At 41.1% G+C, this 23050-nt stretch overlaps 1 protein-coding gene across 1 annotated transcript in view; it reads right to left on the reverse strand.

Moving 5' to 3' along the window:
* The window catches only part of MARCHF3 (membrane associated ring-CH-type finger 3), a 139200-nt gene that overhangs the window by 79540 nt on the left and 36610 nt on the right, over positions 1 to 23050 (reverse strand). The gene's annotated exons all lie outside the window — the stretch shown is intronic.

Below are 23050 nucleotides of genomic sequence, written 5' to 3' on the forward strand. Positions count from 1 at the left end.
TATTTTAATCATTGTTCAAGTACAGTTTTCTCCCACTTACTCCCATTCCAGCCCACCCACCCAACCCTCCTCTCTTCCCCCCCATTACCCCCCACCCCTAGTTTTTGTCCATGTGTCCTTCAAATTTGTTCCTGTAAACCCTACCCATTCCCCCCTGAAATTCCCTCTTCTCTCCCCTCTGGTCACTGTGTCTGTTCCCTATTTCAGTGTCTTTGGTTATATTTTGCTTGTTTCTTTGTTTTGTTGTTTAGGTTCCTGTTAAGGGTGATATCATGTGGTATTTGTCTTTCACTGCCTGGCTTGTTTCGCATGCTTTCAATAATAGCAAGAAGCCCTAGCTGGTGTGGCTCAGTGGACTGAGCACTAGCCTGCTGATCATAGGATCACTGCTGGTTCAATTCCCAGCCAGGGCACATGCCTGGGTTGCATGCCAGGTCCCCAGAAGAGGGCATGTAAGAGGCAACCACACACTGACGTTTCTCTCCCGCTCTTTCTCTTTCCCTCCCGTCTCTCTCTAAAAATAAATAAATAAAATCTTTTAAAAAATAGCAAGAATACAACTTAATATGAACTTGTGATTCTGTAAGTTGTTGCTGAATCCATTTTATTATTATTTTTTAATAACAAATTTTCTTTTTGCCCATGTAACTGGGGGCATTTGTATTCTCTAAGCTTTAGTTCCCTTATATATAAATTAAGGTAATGGTACCTATCCTTGTTTATAACATGTGAGCATTATCTAGATGATGGATGTAATGTTTGCCTCAGTGCACGGCATATGGATGGTACTTGTTACATTATTTCTACTGTCTTCACCTTTCTTTATTTTGTTTATGAAACAAGTAAGCAAAGAATGAATAGTTTTATGATAGTCCTCTTGGAAACTGTTTTTATAAATTGTTACAAAATTTTTTTTATGAATTACAGTTACTTAGAAAAGAAACAGCTGAATTTTGGAAATACATTTTTTAACAGAAAGAAAGGATCCTAAAATAATGCAATGCTCCTTTAAAAGATAAACTACAATAATTACACACTGAATTTGCTTTTTTGGAGGATACACCTAGACAGTATTAATTGTAATACTCATATAAACCAAAGCAGAAGATGTGATCAATATTAGGTAACTTATTAAAGTTATCAAGGAAAGAAAGTCCTTAGAATGTTATTGCTAACTATTGAAAAAAAATGCTGCATATAAAAAGAAAATGAAAAACACAAACCAAGCACCCACATTTTCTGCTTGAGCAAATGGCATAAAATGTTTGCTACAGACATATTAGTGTGAACTAACATAAGACGAATTTGATTTAAGACACTGCCCATTTTTAGAAACAGAGCTGACAAAAATTTAAATTTAGTTTTTAAATTGGTAAATATTTCAAGAAAAAAATCTGGTGAGTTTTTGAGCAGTTGAAGAAGAATCTTGATTCTTCCTCATTTGCTGTATACCTTTCTGTCAGGAAAACCAAAGAAAAATAGATTAGGATGTCAAAATGTCAGGGTATTGATTTTAAACTCTAGAAGCTCATCAAAATAACTCACCCATATTCTCTGTTATTCTTTGTTCTCCATGTAACTCAACTGACCTAGGGGCAGAGCATCAGAGGCCTAAAGAGCCTCCCTAAAGAGCACTCTTACTTTGGGCCCTGTTTTCAGTATTTAACGCAAAACTTGACTGTCTCACACCTTCATCAGTCTGGCTAAGGGAACTAACTGAGTGAGCTGATAGAGATGACAGCCTATCCCTTCAGTTGATACCTTGTAGAGTATTTGACAGAAAGATCTTGAACTAAGGCTAGCATGACTTCACTCAGTCCTGCCATATCATAACCCACCTTCCTCCTCTCATTCACTCTGCTATGCCTCAGCCATCCTTGAGATGAAGTTGGAACAATTGCCACAGGGCAAAGGGCACAGCACACATAAAGGCAAGAGTAACAAGTGGTATTCAAATGAGTAGTCAGTCGCTTGCTGTCATGATGCTAGTTCAACCTGAGTTTCCTTGGTTGCTCTGTTTGCTAGGTATGAATAAACATATAACATTTCTTAAATTAGCTTATTTGTTGTTATGATTCACTCACTTCCTGACAGACTTCAGTTTCTAGCTACTCCCCAAAAGCCCTTAAGCACAGGTACGAAGAGAAACATTTACCAAACGGTCTTTAAATTGAAAGTCTGAGACTAGAGGATTTACCTTCTTTGTGGTTCGCGTTTTTGGAAAATTAAACTTAAAAAATGATTTTTCTGGAATTTTAAGTGTGAGTCCAGTGACTTTTTTCCTTATTGTCCTATTATGATTGAGGCTGGGGTCTATGGAGCAGATGCATCTTAAATCCCTCAGCCCATGGGTTTGTCAGTTTCTTAAACATGTGGGAGTTAAGGCTGAGTTCTGGAGGGAAGCGCGACATTTCAGCATGAGATTAGCTGAAATAGCTGAGGCTTCTGAGCAGGTGAGCAAGACTGCAACCAGCGGAGAGAAGGGTGGTACCTTCTAGCCAGCCCCAGCAGGAGGGAAGAGGACGACCTTGAGGAGTATGGAACTTATTGGAGGCTGATGGAATGGAAGTCTCCCTGACTTCCAAGCAGAGAGACAGAACATGCTCCTGGTCAAAGCGAGGAGGAGAGGGAATTTACATTCTAGAACACATCCTATTTTTCTTATGAGGACTTCTTTCTTCAGTCACATTGGTATACATCTTCTTTAAAGCTTCCATTCATTAAGCAATAAATATGGGCCAGGAACATTGCCAAAGGCTTTACATACATGAGATCATTGTCCTCAGAACAGCCACATGAGATATGTATAATTATGACCCTTACCCCTCAAGATTATACATGAGGAAACCAAGGCTTTCTTTATTAAAGAATGGGCCCGTGGAAAGAAGCCAAGATTCTCATGCTGGTCTGACTGCCTCTTGAAGCGAGAGCTCTTTATCACTAAACTGTTCTTTCACGGACTGAGGCACTGACGTCCACACAAAGCCTACTTCCGAAAGGGTGAACCACACAAATCGCTAAGATGTTGAATGGTCAAGGATTCAATAACAGTCATTGCCTTTTAGTAGAAAGAAACATAAATAAATGCTGTTCTAAAAATAAATTGCTGTTTTTAGCTATCAGCGTAGGGAAAAATATTTTGTGCTTAGAAGTTTAGTTTTAATAACACTATATTAATTATATACATTGTTAATTATATATAGTTAATTAACAGTATATTAACAATCATTAATATTAATGCTAATTGAAGCTTAAAATGATTTGAAACTGTATTGGGAAAGGTTTACATAAATTCAAGAGGAAGCTCCTTAAGCAGCAGACAAAACAATGGGCCTCATCTCTCAACAGTGAGAGATGAGGCCATTCAGAGAGAAAGAGGGCATTTCCTCTCTACAATTTGTAAGTCAAAGTTTTGGGAGTTAACTAGCATTCTCATGCATTGCTACTGGAAGTATAACATGGTGAAACTACTTAGGAAAAGAGTTTGGCACTTCCTTATAAAGTTAAACATATATTCAACATATGGCCCAGCACTGCATATTTACCCAAGAGAAATGAAAATATATGCCCATAAAAAGACTTGTGCGTTTTTATTCATAATAGTCCCAAATAGAAAGCAACGGGTAAATGGATAAATAATTTTTGGTATATTATATGAATATAATATTCATATAAAATGGAATAAACTACTGATAATATGCATCAACATGGATGTATCTTGTAATTGCCATGCCAAGGAAAGGAAACTGAACACGCACTGTGAGTCAGTCTGTTTATATGAAATTCTAGAGGCAAAACTTAACCAGTTGTGACAGAAATCACCTCAGTGTTTCCTGGAGCAAGACATGTGCTGGGATGTTGGGACTGATTGCACAGGGGTACAGAATTCTGGGGGGATGGAATCATACTTTATACTGGTTGGGGTTGTGGTTACACAACTGTGTGCATGCATTTGTTAAAAGCATTCAACTGATATGCTTAAAATACTATATGTAAATATTACTTCAAAGAAGCTGACTTAAAAAAAGACAACTAGCTTAGAAGATACTATAAATTAAAAAACAAAAATTCCTCCATCTGTTTCCGTGTCCCCCAAAATGTTTCTCTGTCTGAGGCTTGTTTCAGGAAGTTTATATCCTCTTATATTTCCTTAGTTGCAAAGTAGATTTTTGTTTATAAGACTCAATTGGAAGAAGTATTAGAAGACTTTAAAATAAAGCTGTTAAAGATATTTAAACTATCTTACCTGGATAATCAGATATCCTCAATATTTGAGGTTTTACTATTGAACCGTTTTTAAAATTCTATTTTCTAAAATGAGTACTCATATGCCTTAACATCTACTGAACACAATTCAGTCCTCTCTGAATGCCTCCAGGTCTTCACTATTAATATCAAAAGTTGTGTAATTCTGTAATATAATGAGGATTTTAGTTTCTAATATAGGACTGTTTGCTTTTATATTAGGTGGCTTCAGAACACTGAGCTTTTTAAGTGTTCACATTTGCATCTTGTTCTTTATTCCCTTTCTTTTCAGACTGTAAGCAAATCGGTGTCCCTGCCAACCTTCTAACCTTCTAGGGGAGGGTGAGTTAAACAAAGAGAGCTATACACAGACAGTGGTCTCTGACTATGGATTCTTCACACCAGCAATTGATTGGTTTCAAAAGAATCACATGGAAACTTCTCAAAACTATACATGCCTAGGCCCCATCCTCGGTGATTATAATATCTAACTCAGTATGCAGCATACATGCTTTTTTTTTAAAGTATGGAAATAGGTCTGTGTATGTTTGAACATACACAAAAGTAGAAAAAATACTGTAATAAACCAAGGACTTCTGGTCACCATGGAGGCATAGGTAGATTCACTTTTCCTCCTTGCACAACCATAAGAAGGATCACAACTAACCTCCAAACAAAAAAACACCCAGGACGGCAAGAAAATTGAACTGCATGGAAGTCTGACAACCAAGGACTTAAAGAAACCATATTCACCCAGATGGGTGGAAGGGGCAGAGACAGGGAGCCAGGGCGAGAGGATGCAGTGTGGCGGTGGCAAGGCAATGGTGGTGGTGGCCAGTGGAACATGCAGTCGCATGTTCACATGTTCACATGTAGTAGATAAAATCAGAAGGGGTACCTCGGGAACAAGTGATCCCAGCCCCAGGACAGACTGTGTAGCCCAGGGTTCCAGCCCTGGGAAATAAAGCTTCGTAACTTCTGGCTGTAAAAACCAGTGAGGGTGGGAGTGGTGGAGGCAACTGCTTGTTTCTCAGGATAGTCCACTTAAAGGGCCCACACAGTCTGAGAACTAATGCAAACCCACCAGCTCTGGGAACCACCACTGGGGCAGCAGCTAGAAGGACAGCAGTGTCATACAGGAAGTGGGTGAAGTGACTGAAAACAGGGACAGTGCCGAGCAAGCCACCAGTAGCCAGGCAGTGGCATTGTCCCCTCTCCAATCCCTCTCCCACATACAAAGCCACAAAGCTGTGAAGTGGGTTTCCTCATCCTGGCCAATACCTAGGACTGTGCCCTATACAAGTTAACAGGTGCACTAAGACAGAGAGGCAAACCAGCTCTATGTACTACACAGAAACAAACACAGGGAGGCTGCCAAATTGAGGAGACAAATGTGGCCCAAATGAAAGAACAGAACAAAACCCCCCAAAAAGAACTAAGTGAAACAGATAGCCAACCTATCAGATGCAAAGTTCAAAACACTGGTGATAAGGATGCCCAGAGAATTCATTCAATATGCTAAAAGAATAATGGAAGAAATGAAGGCTACACTAAGTGAAATATAGAAAAATCCACAGGGAACCAACAATGAAGAGAAGGAAGCTGGGGTTCAAATCAACAATTTGGAATGTAAGAAAGAAATAAACATTCAACCATAACAGAATTAAGAAACAAGAATTCAAAAAAAATGAGGAGAGAATAAGAAGACTCTGGGACATCTCCAGAAGTGCCAACATCTGCATCACAGGGGTGCCAAAAGGAGAAGAGGAAGAGCAAGAAACCAAAAACTTATTTGAAAAAATAATGAAAGAAAACTTCCCTAGTTTGGTGAAGGAATAGACATACAAGTCCAGGAAGCACAGAAAGTCACAAACAAGTTAGATCCAAAGAGGGCCACACCAAGACACAACATAATTAAAATGCCAAAGGTTAAAGTTAAAGGGAGAATCTTTTGTTTTTAAAAAGATTTTATTTATTTATTTTCAGAGAGGGAAGGGAGGGAGATAGAGAGAGAGAGAGAGAGAAACATCAATGTGCGGTTGCTGGGGGCCATGGCCTGCAACCCAGGAATGTGCCCTGACTGGGAATCGAACCTGCGACACTTTGGTTCGCAGCCTGAGCTCAATCCACTATGCCAGCCAGGGCTAAAGGGAGAATCTTAAAAGAGCAAGAGAAAGGCAGAGAGTTGTCTACAAAGGAGTTCCCATAAGACTATCAGTTGATTTCTCAAAAGAAACTTTGCAGGCAAGAAGGGACTGGTAAGGAGTGTTCAAAGTGAGAAAAGCAAGGATCTACAACCAAGATTACTCTCCAGTAAAGCTATCATTTAGAATTGAAGGGCAGATAAAGTGCTTCCCAGCCAAGGTAAAGCTAAAGGAGTTCATCGTCACTAAGCCATTATTATAGGAAATGTTAATGGGACTTATTTAAGAAAAAGATCAAAACTATGAATATTAAAATGACAACAAACAACTGAATCAAAAAACAAAACAACCCACCAAAAACAAATGAAGCAAACAACTAGAACAGGAAAAGAATCATACATATGGAGATCAAGTGGAGTCCTTTCAGCTGAGGCGGGGGGAAGGTACAGGGATTAAGAAGCATAATTGGTAGGTACAAAACAGAAAGGGGGATGTTAAGAAAAGTATAGGAAATGGAGAAGCCAAAGAACTTATATGCACGACCCATGGACATGAATTAAGGTGGGGGGGGGGTGGGATTGTTGGAGGGAAGAGGAGTACCAGGTGGAGTGGGGCAAAAGGGAAAAATCTGGGACAACTGTAATAGCATAATCAATAAAATATACTTAAAATATTGTAATAAACATCAAATACCCATCATCCATTTCAAAATGTATCATCATTTGGCCAATCTTTATTATGTATCTGCCCCTCCCCACTTCTCACACTTGAACTGCGATTGGCTAACTATGGCCCTGCAAGCCGAATCCAACTTGTTGCCTGTTTTATAAAAAATTCAGATATAATTCACGTACCATAAAATAACTCTTAAGTGTACAATTCAGTGGTTTTTGTATTTCACAAAGTTGTGTGGCAATCACCACAATCTATTTCCAGAGCATTATCCTTACCCCCAATAGAAACCCAAGAACCATTAGCAGTCACTCATTCTCCACTTCTTCCAGCTCTTGCAACCCAACCACTAATCTACTTTCTATCTCTATAGCTTTGCCTATTCTGGACATATATATAAATGGAATCTTACAATATATGGCTTTTGGTGTTTGGTTTCTTTCACTTTAATCTTTTCGAGGTTCATCCATATTTTAGCATTCATCAATAGTTTATTCCTCTTTAAGTGAATAATGTCCCATTCTATAAATATAACACATTTTATTAATCCATTCATCAATTGATGGGCATTTGGGTTTCCACATTCTGGCTATTATGAACAGGCTGCTGTAAACATTCATGAACACGTTTTTGTGCCTTCAGTTCTATTGGGTGTGAACCAAGTAGTGGAATTGCTGTATTGTATAATAATTTTATCTGTAACTTTTTTGAAAAACTACCAGACTGTTTTCCAAAGTGATTGCAGTATTTTACATTCCAGCATGAAGTATATAAGGATATCAATTTTTCCAAATCCTTGTCAACACACTATTTGAGTGTAGCCATCCTAGTATTAAGTGGCATCACACTGTGGTTTTGATTTGTATTTCCATAATGACTAATGATGTTGAGTATATTTTTGTATGCTTATCAGCCATTTTTATATCTTTTGTGGGGAAATATCTGTTCATATCTTTTGCCTATTTTAAAATTGGATTTTTTTTTTACTGTGGAATTGTAAGTTTTAAATATATTCTGAATACTAGATTTTTCAGGTATATGGTTTGCAAATATTTTGTACTATTCTGCAGGCTGTCTTTTCACTCTCTATCTTGATGGTGTCCATGGAAGCTTAAAATATTTAAATTTTAATGATCTACTTTTTGTTTTGGTTGCCTGTGCTTCAGGCACTATATCTGAGAAACCATTGCCTAGTTCAAGATCATGCAGATTTACACCTATGTTTTCTTCTAAGAGTTTTACAGTTTTAGCTCTTATGTTTAGGTCTTGCACATCTGAATTTTTAAAAAGCTTAGCATGTAATTCTGAGCCACACTAATTTTGAAAAGTAAAAGTGAACAGATTTTGGTAGCCTCTAAGAACTTATAAAAAATATGAGCTTTGGTGCATGCAGTTTTTGGAATGTGCATGTTAAATGTTCATAGGTCTTTTTTGTCTAGTTTCTGGCTTTTCTCTATATTGCAGGTGGCTAAGTTGTTCAGAGAACTACTGTACTGTTGAGACTATAAGACGCACATTTCCCCCCCAAATTTGGGAGGAATAAAGGTTATTAATGCTGCTGTTGAGTTCTGTTTACATTTACATTGGGGAAATATTATGTTATTTATGTTATTAAATATTTTACATTTTTTGCTTCAAAATTTTTTTTCCTATTTTCCTCCTCTAAAACCTAGGTGCATCTTATGGTCTGAAAAATATGGTAATTCGGGAAAAGTGTGTAATACTGTCTTCATTTGGTACTTGGTTACCTCTTAGTACCAATAAACAAAAACAGTCCAATCACATTTAGGAGGAGTTCCTCACAGTTCCAAGTTTAAAAACAAAACTGTCATCTCAAGTTAATTTCAGTGTATGGTACCCCATAGTTTTGATCCAGATACTGGGAAATGTTGTGCAGAGAGGAAAGCAAAAATCAGCAGCGGAGACTTCCAGCCAAAAGAAGATAGCATGACGGCCACACTTGTTTCGTCTGTAGGGAGAAAGACATCCAGGCACAATCACAAACCATCAGTTGCTAGTTGATAGATTGTTCCAGAGACTCTGAGGCCAGTGGTTCTCAAACTTGAGTGAACATCAGAATCATCAGAAGAGTTTGTAAAGACCCAGATTCCTGGGCCTCACCCCCAGAATTACTGCCATAGTAAAGTAGGGTAGGGCCATAAATTTGCCTTTTTTACGTGCTACCAGATAATGCTGATGATGCTGGCCCTAAGATGTCACTTTCAGGATAAATGGGCTACCCGTCCTGCCCTATTGCTTACTGAACAATAAGTATTAAACCAGGAGAATCATCTGGTGCTCCTCCTCCTTGGGCACGAACATGCTAGGAGTATACTGAGGAAGTCACAGGCCATAAGTGGAGTTTTCAAATTTGGTTAAAATTCTTAGTCACAGTCTCATATCAGGTTCCAGGACTATATGGCCATTTGTCCAAACACCATTTTGTCACTTAGGAAAGTACCTTGATTTTAATAAAATTAGCAGGGATTGCCTACATTTCTTTGTTTTTCTGGTAGCTTTTGGTATTTGATCTTGCTCAATGCATGTGGACATCCACTGTGGTTAGGAATGATACTCAGGAACATCCACTCTGTTTATGACAATGGATTTGACCTGTAGCCAAATGGCACTCTTGAGAAATGTGGTTATGACTTTGACAGATTGAGCCAAAGTTAAATTCTGATGAACTGCAAAGGAATTTTATCAGTCCCAGGATGTTTGCCAGCGAGTTGGGCAAAAGAGTGACATTCCAAAATGTCCTGAGCAATCCACATTTATTCTGTCACTTCTACTTCCAGTTTTCACAAATGTCAGCTAAAAACTTCGTTTTCCTACTTCCTGTCAATTCCAGGACTACAAGCTTAAACCTGAGATCCAAATATTAAGCTGTGCCTCTTCCAAATAAGCAAGAACAGAGCTCAGCAGCAGAAGGGAGTTTGCTGTTTTGTTGATGGCAGAGAGACAGAATCAGACCTCAGCTTGTTTGGCTATTCAGTAGAGAAGAAAAGTAGGAAATGTTTCTGTTGGTAAATTGAGGAGATTCAGGAATAGAGAAAAATCTGACAGGTTGGCCACAAGAAGACATTTAAGGTTCTATGGCAATGCCTGAAGTCAGCTAATTATTTTTTTAGGGAAGTGGAAGATTGGCTTTGAGATGAAGAAACAAAAGTTAACCCTGTCCGTAACATCCCGGCAACAAGCCTAGTAGCTCTGCTCTACCTTCGCCTTCAGACCCTTGAGCCCTCTCCCCCCCAGACCACCCGCAGGAGGAAGGAAGCATTTTTGTTTCAAGTAGATGGCAACCCAACCCAAAGGAAAAGCAGTTATCTTAGCACCCATATGTCCACAAGAGGAAAAGGTGCATGTAGCATTTTAATCCCTGGGAGAGATGTTAGTCTCCAGCCTTCTAAGAAATTTGACTGTTATTTCTCTCCCACTTCTCTAAATTACAATGGCAATAGCTGCCTTTGCACAGAAAGCACCCTAACTGGATAGCTACTTCATTAATTATCACATGGTTCCTATTTTATGGGAACAAAATAGTTGATCTCAGTGAACTGGCAACTTCAAAACTTAGGAGGCAAATTAGAGCAATTACTAATAAATTATACATGTGGTAACTAACAATTTGTCGATCACCTAGAAATATAAGGAAAACCGCCAGCCTCCCTGGCCCTGCAATTCTGAACAGGTCTTTTCATTTTTCCCTTTCCAAGACTGAAAGCTTTCATTATCCACACCAGTCCCACCACTACTATTGCTGCTTTGGCAGAGTCCAGCATCTATAATATAAAGCTAGAAATACAATGGTGGGATTTGCACTCCGTTTGGAACAGGGGTTTGATGGCTTAAAATTAAAGGACCACCCCCCCACCCCCAAAACAAAACCAAGCAGTAAGTTTCATGCCACCTTTCCCTAAATAAGGTCATAGAGGAAGTAATGACAAGAGATAGGGGCAAAGTATGTCCTCAATCATAATCACTATCCATAATCACTACTGTGCATTGTTTTCAGGGTGAGGCATTTGATGAAATTAAAGGAAGTTCTGTGTTATAAATCATCAGTAGTTCTGGGGGAGGTGAGACTAGGTCAATTAAAAAGATAGGATCTTTCTCTTCTTTTCTGCTTGTCTCACTGAGCCCTGCCATTCAACAAGATAGGCGTTGACATTGACGTCATTCAGTAATCGAGGGCCAGATTCTTCCGCAAGCATATTCCTCCCACCTGGTATAGAGCCTTACCACTAGCCACTCACATGCCCAGCAGGTTTCACCTTCTGCGGCTGCTGTCAAAATGTAAGTAAATGGAGGGAGAGAGCGGCTTTTACAACTGTATGTTGGAATTTATTGCACTGGTCTCTTGTTCAAATGAGAAAGATCTTGGGAAAAGGATGTAACAAACAGCACTGAAAAAAATGCTGCAAATTCAACAGGATTTACATACCAATTCCAAATATCTTCGAGCAATGAAGAAAAATTGTTTTTTGCATAATTTATATACTGCATTTCCCCTCATGACCAGCACAAATTGTATACCTATTTCTTTACATCGCATGGTATCATATCAGTTTTAAAATATTTTCTCTCCTTTCACATGGTCTATAAATGCTATCTTTATTTGTAATCTCATATTTGCATATTTTACTTTGGCTTATAATGTCGGTATTTTTTCCCAGGCTCTTCATTTTAGTTATTTTTGCCATATACCTGCTGACAAGATCTAATTCCATGTCACCATGTCTCCCTGGAGAACCATATGGCAACTACCTCCCTTGGGAAGCACTGATGGTAGGGAGAATAAAGAGCAATCACACTCATTGTTTTCTGCTAGTGCAATGAGTAGACTTTAAAACAAAACTAACCTCCCTGTGAATTGCAAACGCCTTCCTACATAACTATGGGTACTCTTTCACAACCTGACCTGCATATTTCCTCTGGGCTGTCGTGGGAGTTGTGATTACCCTGTGCCCACAAGTTAGTGTGCTATGTCACACTGACCAAGTAAACAAATTTTGCATCCATTTGTCCTTTGTGGAGACCTGAGTGCAACCCAGTGAAATTCCACCTGTCTGGTTCTCCTGCCAGGTATGATAAACCAGAGCAAGTAAGGCTTCCACCTGCAGAGGATGCACTTGCCAACCTGGCTCCCTGAGGCCACTCCGCTCCTGATCTGTGTGGTGTCTGAGCCTCTCACCTAGTTAGAGGCTGAAGCAGGCATCCTAGGACAACAGGAAGTGGCAGAGAGAATTTGGGGGAACAGTCCTCAACCCTCACACCCTCTTTGCCTAAACTTCATTATAATGACTTCACAGAGCTCAGTAGTGCTAGAAAAAAAATGTTTGAGTGTGGATTATTGCTTCTGTTGCAATTGTATTTTGTTAAACCTCTGTTACCAAGGAAATGATTAAGAACCTTAAGTGGGGGTTTTCAAATCAAAATCATCACATTCAAAGGATTTCCAAAGGTGGCACCTTTCTAGCAGCATTCATCTGATGAACTTATTGTTTTTTTTTAGATTTTATTTATTTATTTTTAGAGAGGGAAGGGAGGGAGAAAGAGAGAGAGAGGAACATCAATGTGCGGTTGCTGGGGGGTCATGGCCTGCAACCCAGGCATGTGCCCTGACTGGGAATCGAACCTGCGACACTTTGGTTCACAGCCCGTGCTCAATCCACTGAACTACGCCAGCCAGGGCTCTGATGAACTTATTTAAAAATAGATTTCAGAGAGTCCTAACCAAGATTTCAGATCATCACATTAAATTTGTGGAAACTGTGGATGTTGAGAAAATGGATTTCTATGTTCCATTTATTAACTTTTTACATATTCAATCATATCTGAACAATATTTTAATAAATTAATTTTTGTCTGTGACTTAAAATTCTTAACGAAGAACTATTTAAATTACACGTGACAGCTGAAGTCATGTGACTGATATTCATACTGAAATCTATTCTATATTCTATCACTGAAAGTTCACTATTACATATTTCCCCATATATATGTTCAAATTATGCTTTTGCCTACATAATATTCTGGCGAAAGTTGTACCATAGTAATACCAGAACCTAAGCTGGGGTCATATGTCCTCATCAGCCACATTCCCCAATGCAATAAGCCAGACACCATGGAAGGCTCTTATTAGCAGCCTGGAGGGATACAGAACATGGGGATGAGAAAGCCTTTCTCCTAGGTATAGCAAGCAAAAACAGAGTGTATTGGCAGACTGATGAGAAGGGCAAGTAGGTATTAAAATAGTGGATCAAGGTCTAAGTAGGGAAAGTTAAAACCCATCTACACTGGCTAAAACTCATGATGATTCAAAACTCAAACTTTCAAGTGGACACACCAAAGGAATCAAGAAAATTTAAAGCCCCTCAAATAGATTAAACTTCTCTAATTGGAAAATGTACCTCCTTTTCTCCCCATGCCATACTGTATTCCCAATGTAATAGGCCCGTTCCAATGCCTCTTTTGGTTTCTTTTACTCCCTTTGGAACTGCTTGTTATTCTTACATCCCTGTCTCTCTTTCGGGCAGCCTGGAGAGCATATTCTCCCCAGGCTGATACTCAAAAAAAGCTCCTTCAATCAGGTTTCCACTGTCATTTTTTTTTCTTCCCCTTGCAGACTTTCTCCTACTGTCTTCTACTTTTTCATCCAGGGAATGACAAAGGAAGATATTTCCCTTCTATATTCATGGGGTGGAGCCACAAATTCTTAACTTTTCTCCCATGTTCATGAGGCATTCTCAATGAGTCCCCTACAGGACATGTCTGGAAGTCCATGCCACAGTGTGGGTACCTTGTGGGTACCTTTTGGGTAAAATTATCCACAGCTTAGTGGGGCCTGGAGACAGAATCTGATGTGATTCAACCAGTTTTGTGTTATATGCTGCCATCCCTTACCCTTGGAGTCCCTCTCCTTTCTTGCTCGTTGCCCTGCTGTCAAATGCAGCTCCGAGCCCAGCTCTCTCTGATAGTTCTTGGTGTCCAATGCTACGCCCTCTGCTTTGGATCAGAGCTTCCTTGCACAGTCAGTCATCTGATTCTCTGCTGGGGTACTCAGCCCCTTGGTGGTTTCTGCAAAGCTGAGTGTCCTTTCTCTTTGTCTAGGGCTCCTCTCGTCCTCCACCTGCTCTCCGCCAGCTCCACAACTGGGGTGGCTGGCTGATTTGCCAGGTCTTCCCACCCAGCTCAGCTTACCCAGCTCACTCCTGTCTCTTTCTCCAAGATTCAGAGCTACAATGCCCCAGAGTCCATTCTTTGGCATCTGTAGTTTGCCCAGGTCACTGGCTCCCTTCAGGGATCCTTGTCCCCAACCCTGGGTAGCCTGGAGGGCATATCCATTTGGCTCTCAGCCAGCCCATGTAGCAGGCAACCCACACAGCCTACCTGGGAATGACCCCTCAGAAGTGTCTTTCTGACCTGGCCTATGGACTCTGGCCTGGATTTGCTTCTAGTCTCATTCTTCAAGGCAATTCCCATAAGCTTTTTGGAGAAAGGAAGGTCTGTGTGTTCACGTGACGATGTTTGTTGTGAATGCCCTGCTATCTGGTCACACTGGGAAGCAGGGAGTTGATTTATCAGTGCCAGCCAGGCTGCTCCCCACCCGACATAATCAGCACATGTGCACCTAAAGGCAGGGCTGTGCTCTGCTCAAAATACAAAACAACAGATACAGGGGTGTTATGGGGCTCATGTGAGGTCACACTGCTGAGGACACCATCTCACTGTACAATGTCTTACATATGAGGCCACCAAGACATGGTTTTATTTTTAGTCACGGATTGTTAATGGATCGATTTCCCCTCTTTGCATTGGCTACTGGAGAGCTTAGGGCCAAACCTGAGGATTGCCTGAGACAGAATGAGTGAACTCACCAGTTCATGTTATGTCTTCATTGGTTTCCACTTTCCTCTCCTATCTCCCTCTAATTTATATTTCCCTGCCAGCCTCCTTAAGCCCTTCCTGAATCAAGGTGGGACATAAATAAACAAACATAAAATGAGGTAATTTTATGAAAAACTGAAACAGTTTCATTTACACAGTTGGTTGAAACATACATTTCTGGATAGCAATATCTACTAAATGTCATAATGCTAAATGTTATATTTGTGACACAGAAACACCAAGTCCAGGAATTTACCCTACAGACAGTCATACAAGTGTGCAACATTTGTTTGACTGTAGCATTGTCTGTAATAGAGAGAAAAAAGAAAAAAAGTAAAGGCTAAATACATCATGTTGCAAGTATACAATGGCATATGTCACAGCTATTCAAAATGAGAGATGAGTTTACATGTTCTAACATCAAGGATGCCTCCAATGTATTAAATAAAGAAGAAAGAAATTTGTGGTTGGTGCAGAGGAGGAGAGAAGGATATATTTGCTATTTAAACTTCAACCCCACTACATATAGCATGAATACTAAGGAGAGCTTGCTGCTTGCTGCATGGTATAAACAAAATCATCCTCCTCAGCACAGAAGGTTTCTCATAATTCAAGGCAGTATGAAATAACAGCAGTGAGGAACAGAACTGCAGAAGCTCAGGGAGCTACATTCTCTGAATTTGCACGAGCTATAGAGTGAGAAGAAGGGCGGGATAAACTAGAGGAAAGATGAGGGGGCTAGCCTTTGAAAGAGAAAAACTTTGGCAGTTGAGGGTTGTCTAATGAGAATTTTGATGTGAAATGCAGTGAATTTGCTTTTCACTGCCCCCCAAATCCTCAGCAAAACCTACCTGTTTCCCAGTACTTTTGCAGTTGAATTTGTTTTGGAGGGACCATAAAAATGTACTGCATGCAACCTAAAGGTCTGAGAGGGTCAAGGGCAGAGATGGCCCTAGAGGAGTGAGCCCCAGCTGAGTCACCAACAGATAACCAGGTCCCCTGTGCAATCAGTTCTGTGTATGTTGGGAACTTCAGGTTGAAGAGACTAGGGAAACACTAGAATATGGGGGAAAACACAATAAATCAAAGCAACCCTATGCCAAAGCAATGGACTGGCTTTATTAAAAAAATACTGAGATTAGTTTCCATATCCAGGAAGACAAATAGAAAAAAGGAGATAATTCCAGAACTTAACATGTGTCAGTGTAGCCACTATGATACACGTGACAGATATATAAATGCTGGGTCTGACTACATTAGTTGTTACAGGAATATCTTCTTTGAAGAAAAAAAAAAGAGATGTTGTCTTCATTAAAAATTCCTCTCACTGCCTGCTTTACCTCTGTGCACCCCTGCCCCCCTCCCTCACACAGAGATGCCCTGCCTGACTATTCTTATGGGTGGCCCTGTCTCTTCCGGAACCACCTTCACGACAATCACTGTTTCTACAACTTGTGTGACCACCCAGTGAGCACCTAATGGAGTAGGCCCCACGGATGGGCTCCAGGGGCTCCCAGATCCCCAGAATGTTAGGCAAATTATATGTATACATTTTTCTTGGAAGGGAGTCATGGCTCTGAGTCAAATAACAATAGGATGATCCCCTAAATGCCATAGATCTCTGATTTAAAAGGCTGGTGTGAACGCACTCTTAAAAAATCTCTTATTTCACCGTGGCTGGTATGACTCAGTGGACTGAGTCCCTAAAAGGTCGCCAGTTGGATTTGTCAGGGCTCAGAGCTGGGTTGTGAGCCAGGTCCCCAGTTGGGGGTGCTGGAGAAGCAACATATCAATGCTTCTTTCTTTCTCTTTCTCCCTTACTTCCCCTCTCTCTAAAAATAAATAAATAAATAAAATCTTTTTTTAAAAATCTCATATTTCCAAGGCCTAGCACAAAGCATGGCAAATGGCACTTAATAAATGAAATAAAAGCTTACAGTGACTGAGTATACAGAGTACACCAGACACTAAGGTATTTACTATTAAGATCCTTATTGTACAGATGAGCAAAATGAAGTCCTGAGTGCAGGTTCACGTTCGTAAGACTCTAAACCCTCTATGTCAACCACCCTCTACAAATGTTAAGTGAATGAATGCTGAAAGAGCACAGGTGGTGGTTACTAACACTTCCATTGTGCAGGTAAGGAAACTTCGGTATCATCATGGGGGGAGAGGAGCTGCATAAAAAGTCAGGTTACCTGTCTTCCACTTGTGTGCTTTTCTTTATACTAATCCAACATTGTTTGAAATAGCCTTTACTCCTTATGAGACATGAAAGTGAAGTCCTATATGCTAAATTGAACTCATTTCACCTGTATCTGCATTTAGGACTCTGGCATATATATGATGGTATTCTTCGTCATTAGATCAAATTTCACACCAGCAGGGCTATGTCACCATGGACATCCGTGAAGAAAGAAAAATCTTTCCTCTTCTTGGCTCCTTCCCTTGTTGGAGAGCCCAAGCCCAAATGCTCACAGGGACTAATAGGTAATGAAAGTGGTACAAGCGGGCTGTGGGCACTGGGCCAGCTGCCCAGGAGCCACATCCTGTCTGAGCACACAGCTGCCCTTTGGCCTCAGCACATCATGATCACTTGAGGATGTGGGCCCAGGATGACCAGATGTTCAGAATTTTAAGAGAAATCAGAAACGTAGATCTTGTGTGGAATTTCCTGAGGTTTAGATGTTGACGACTCATTCAAATATGTTTTTAAAACACAGTATAGACCAAATAAAGCACATCATGGGTGGGACCATAAGCCACCAGTTTGTAAACTCAGTTTTTGTCTGGGGAACATCCAGAATCATCTCTGGCCCCACCAGGCAGGAATGGAGGAGAGGTGAAATTGGTATTTCCGGTTTTGCTGCTTGTTAGTGTCTTTACTGAAAGGTTTGGTTGGGAAGTGGTCGAAAGAGAAGCTAAAATTGTCTTTGGACTACCAGTAGATTTAAAATAAGCTATCCACAACCCGAAACGGAAAATCAAGAGTGGGCGGTAACAGTCGTGTGTGACATTCTCCCTCGTGCTACCAGTCGGGCTTTCTGTGGCACAAAGAACTGCTCTGGTGTGCACTGACACATGACTTCAGCATTCATTCTTCAAGCTGGTTGTTAGCGGCAGTGCCCTGCTGAATCAGCAGAAACATCCACAACCCGCCGCATGTCTTCTTGCAATGCATGTGCTTTGTAGGGCAGCAAATCAGCTCCAGCAGTGAACAAGCAATTGCTTGCAGGACATCTTTGGATAGTCGCTGTCCAGTGAGGAAGAAAAGTCTCTCAGAAGAATGGAACCTTTCCTAATAGGGGTCGTTACTTGGCCTTTTATTCTGTCTGTCAAAGCTGTGCAAAACACTGAATAAAACTGGGTTCACTCAGGGATCAACTACTCTAGCACTCGAGCACCTGGGGCCCTCAGCCTGCTGTCTGGACAGCACTGCCTCTGAGGCTTGGATGGAGGAAGCTGTGCAAAATCAACTTAGAAGATGAGACTGAAGACTTTTAAGAATTAGTTTCTGGTCCAGAGGTAAGAACAGTATTTGAAGAAAAGTTCCTCAAGCCTTCTTTTATTTAAATGCATTAGTGAAATGGATGCAGAATATTAATGTGCTTTGCAAGGCTTTGGAAAATAATGCTAAACAACATTCTCCTCAAACTGAAGGTGCTGTATGCATGTTTAGACTGAAGAGAGGTCTATGTTGATGCATGCACAGAATGTCCTTCCCACAGCAGCAAATTGAGAATTCTCCAACCTTTTTTCTTTCAACAGCAACAAAACAAAATCACACCAGATACCTAGGCCAAGAGTAACAGAGGACTAAAGTATGGACAATATAAAATATTATGTCTGGAATGAAGCTGAGTCCTTCCCAGGCTGCCAGTCATGCTCATTTTAACTTTATAAGGAGAACACAGTACTTGACACTACAGTATTTAGAGCCCCTATACTGAAGTGTGTCCAAGGTTTTTCATGAACATTTAAGTCTGTTTTCAAAATAGCACCTTCTACTTTTGTTAATCCTTTCCTTTTAAAAAATGTTTTACTGATTGACCCTTTTTAGAGAGGGGGGAGAGAGGGAGACAGACAGAGAGACAGAGAGACAGAGAGAAAGAGAGGGAAACACTGATTTGTGGTTTCACTTATTTATGCACTCATAGGTCTACTCGTGTACATGCCTGACTGGGGGATTGAACCTGCAACCTTGGTGTATCAGAATGATGCTCAAACCAACTGATTTACCTGGCCAGGGCCTTTCCTTTCATTTTAAGTCAACTTGGTAGACTGTGCCTTGCCAAGTTTCAGGTTATCTCAGATTTTTCAATACCCGGTTCCAATGTGTTATGAAGACAACTCAGTAATCACTATCCAAACATTTGTACTTTTCAGGTTTAAAAATTGTGAACCAAGATCAAATTCATATTTTATGGCAAATCCCAAAGGAAGAATCTGTGTGTCATCTTTCTTTTTCTTTCCTACTTTTTCAATTCCTAAATATAAAAACCTATATATTAAATAGAGGCCAAGTAAGCATGGTTCTCACAGGGAACATATAAGGCAGCAAAGGATCAAGGGCTTTTTCTCTCCAGCAAGTAAATGTGGTTCTTTTAATAGAGAATGTAATTATTTGTTAAACTGCTCTCCCATCCTAATTCACAGGTTTTGGTTTCTTGCACCAACAATTAAGGTAAACTATGAAGGGGAGCTGAATAAAGTGTGTTTCCTCTGCAGACGGAGCCAAGGTGCCCACATATACTCGATTTAAATATTGGGTATAATTTGGAATTCATTTTTGGTTTGGATTTTATGTTCAGTCATGTAAACAATGACAATTTGAGCAGGTTATATGTATATCTCCTTATTTTTTATTGAGATGTAATTCACATGCCATACAATTTACTCCTTTAAAGTGAGTTTTAGTATATTGTCAGAGTTGTGCAATCATCATTGTAATCAATTTTAGAACATTTTCGTCACCCCAAAAGAAATGTCATACCAATCAGCAGTCACTCCCCACTCCTCTCTGCCCTGGAAACCACTAACCCACTTTCTGTCTCTATGGATTTGCCTATTGTAAACATTTCATATAAATGGTATCCTACCATATGTAGCCCTTTGTCTGTTTTTTCACTTAGCAAAATGTTTCCAAGATACATACACATAAGAATATTGTCAGAATGTTCCAAAAGAATTGGGGTGCACTCTTGCTATTGACTTTCTCACCTTCTTCTGCATCACATCTTAATGCATTTGGGAAACTGAGCAAGTCCTATTGTCTCGCACCACAAATTTTCACTTGCCAGTAGACACCTCTATGTCACGTTCTTCTAACACTTCAAACTCAGCATGTTCATTTTCCCTCTCCTAACACCACATTCCTTTTCATTTACTTCTTTTTGTTAACAATGAACCCCCCGCCCATGCCAACTAAAACCTAGTCATTTTTACTTCATTAAAGTCTAATTCACCCTTCACTGTGCTAGACACAGGTTCTCTCTATTCTGCCCCAACACACGGCTACTTCAGCCCACCTGCCTCTTCACCCTCAAGGGACATTCCCTGGCCCAGACCCACATTGCAGCTTGTCTGCTCAGCTCTGCCTGCAGTCACCTCCTGCTCCAATCTTTCCTGCACCACGGCTGAGCCCTAAGCTGAATGAACTGCAGTGAATAAGTCCGACTAGAGGGTAGGGATGGGGAAAGAAGAGCAGGGGGGCTGGCGGTTTTGCTCGGACCCTGCAGGGCCCTGGGAGGATGGTGAGGCAGGCTGTCCTCTCAGTGCTGGAGAGGAAACCGCGTGCTTGCCAGCTCTTCCCTAGATGCCCTGGGCCCCACCTAAAGAGGTTCTGACTTAGTCATTTTCAAAGTCCCTGGATGACTGTAATGTGCAGTTCCGGGACCTAACAGACTGCACGACAGCATGGTGTGTTAGTAGGGCACGCAAGGGCTCTCCTGTCAGAAGACCTGGGTGCCGACCTCAGTCTACCAAAGGATAGCAGTGACAGCTGGGGCACTTTATACCTGGGATATCTGTTAACTGTCTACCCTTGATTTTCTCATCTGTAACATGGACTAAATATGCCTTCTTTTTGGACATGCTCTGAGTGTTAATTAAATCAGACATGAAGCACAAGGTAGAGTGCCTGGCTTAAGGAAGACCCTCTACTTCAGAAGCGGGGTGGAGGAATGGGATGCAAATGCCATGTTCTGAACTGTCTTTGTCACACTGCTAGTATGACTGGGTGACAGCTAAGAACCATACTTTTGTCTCCCACAAGGCCCCACATTAGGGTGATTCCTTTGATGACAGGCAACGTGACTCAGCTGGCTGAGGGTACTATGGACCTTACAACTAATCCCAACAGGTGCACAGCCAGGTCCCAACATTTTGTGCTATTTTAGTTTCTTAAAATGTGGGAAGGGCGGCGGTGCATGAAGACGGTGTGGTGTGCAGAGGGATGATGAATTAGAAGTCAGGAAAACTCCAAGTGCTGTGTGACAGGAGGAAACTTCCATTGTACACACATGGGTTTAGGTTGTTCTTGACACCCTACTCACACAGCCAACTAAGCACTAAGCATATTTTTTCTCCTCCCACAGGCCCTTTAGATAGATTAAACTGAGATACCTGGTAGCAGTGGGCTCTAAAACACTTTGCAAAATCTCATTGACATTCTTAACCATGAAAAAGGCAGAAGCTGTGGAGTCAGCTGGGCATGCCTTCATTATCTTCCCTCTGCAGGAGGAGCACTAGATTAGGACACATGTGGCTGAATCACGTAGCTGAATGGTGCATATACGGCCCAGAAGCCCCCACAGGCCCCAGAGGGGAGTTGGCTTTGGCCTTCCAAGAGAGCTGCTTGTTTTTTAGTAATGCAGGGGCAGACAATCCCTTATGCAACTTGGCCCCAGGACAGGAGGGAAGGTTGCACAAGCAATCTAACAGGTCTGGGGTGTCCTGGTCCCTAACTGAGGACAGGAACTAGGACAGGCTGCTGCCCATGACCCGGCTTTACTATGAGTCTGAGAGGCCACAGGCTGGTCACTTCTTTAGCTCTGGATTGCATATCAGAAACAGCAATGAAGCAGCTCAGAACCAACGTGAAGCAGGATCTAAACATGGCAGGGCTTGAATTCTCTTGTTTGTGTATCAGCAAAGGCTATTGGAAGTGGCAGCAGGCTCAGAATACAGACCTTGTGGGGAGTTAACTTCAGGTTGGAACAGCAGTTTACTTGGGGCCCCAAATCCACCATCACTGCTAACTTGGTTTATGATGCTGGGGTCAGTCCACTGAAGCTCATGTGGCCCAGGAGCCAGATCCCTCAGCTTACTTTCCACTGTGCCCCATCTGCATCTCAGACCCCTTATGGGCAGTGAGTCAGAAGGAGCACAGGATGCAAGGGGTTCTCTTAAATGAGACCCAAACCAAAAGAAAGCACTTGAAGTCTATGTTATTTTGTCTTTTTCTTATCTTCTGTCTTGCCCAGCTTCCTTTATGTTTTTCATATTTAATCAGGGTTGGCTATTTTTTTCCAATTCTAAAATTGAACAATTAACCAGAAAGTGTAGAAACTGCTATCATAAGGCAAAGAGAGAGAAGTTATTACAGTGAGGTGGAAGCAAGGTAAAGCCTGCTCACGAACTGAAGCTGGCTGTAATAGAATGGGCCAGGGTGGAGGACAGTCTATAATGTTAGTATGGATATTGCAATTTTAGGGGGTTGGCAGGGAAGAAGACAATGCCAGGACTCTTCAGGGCACAGGGATGCTATTGGTCCCATGAGGGATATGACTCCCTGAGAAGGGAATGTGTCACCCCATAAGAAAGACAGTGGCTCTGATGAGTGGGACAGAGGGTTGAGGAAAACTTTTGGTGATTATATTTAGCAAAGAAACCCTAGATAAACCAAACTTGAGTAAAGGTGCTTGGAAAATAAGTAGGACAGGAACACTTTCTACACCAGGACAGGGGGACATGGGAAGGAGTCAGGAAAACCAAGCAGAGGCTGGGTCCGGCCAAGGGCAGCACACGGGAGAGAGTGTGCAGGATGGGGAAAGCCCGCGGATCGGGGCGGGTGGCCGGAGGAACCAGACAGGAAACAA

This window comes from Phyllostomus discolor, chromosome 3 (assembly GCF_004126475.2).
Source record: "Phyllostomus discolor isolate MPI-MPIP mPhyDis1 chromosome 3, mPhyDis1.pri.v3, whole genome shotgun sequence".
NCBI classification, from domain to species: domain Eukaryota; kingdom Metazoa; phylum Chordata; class Mammalia; order Chiroptera; family Phyllostomidae; genus Phyllostomus; species Phyllostomus discolor.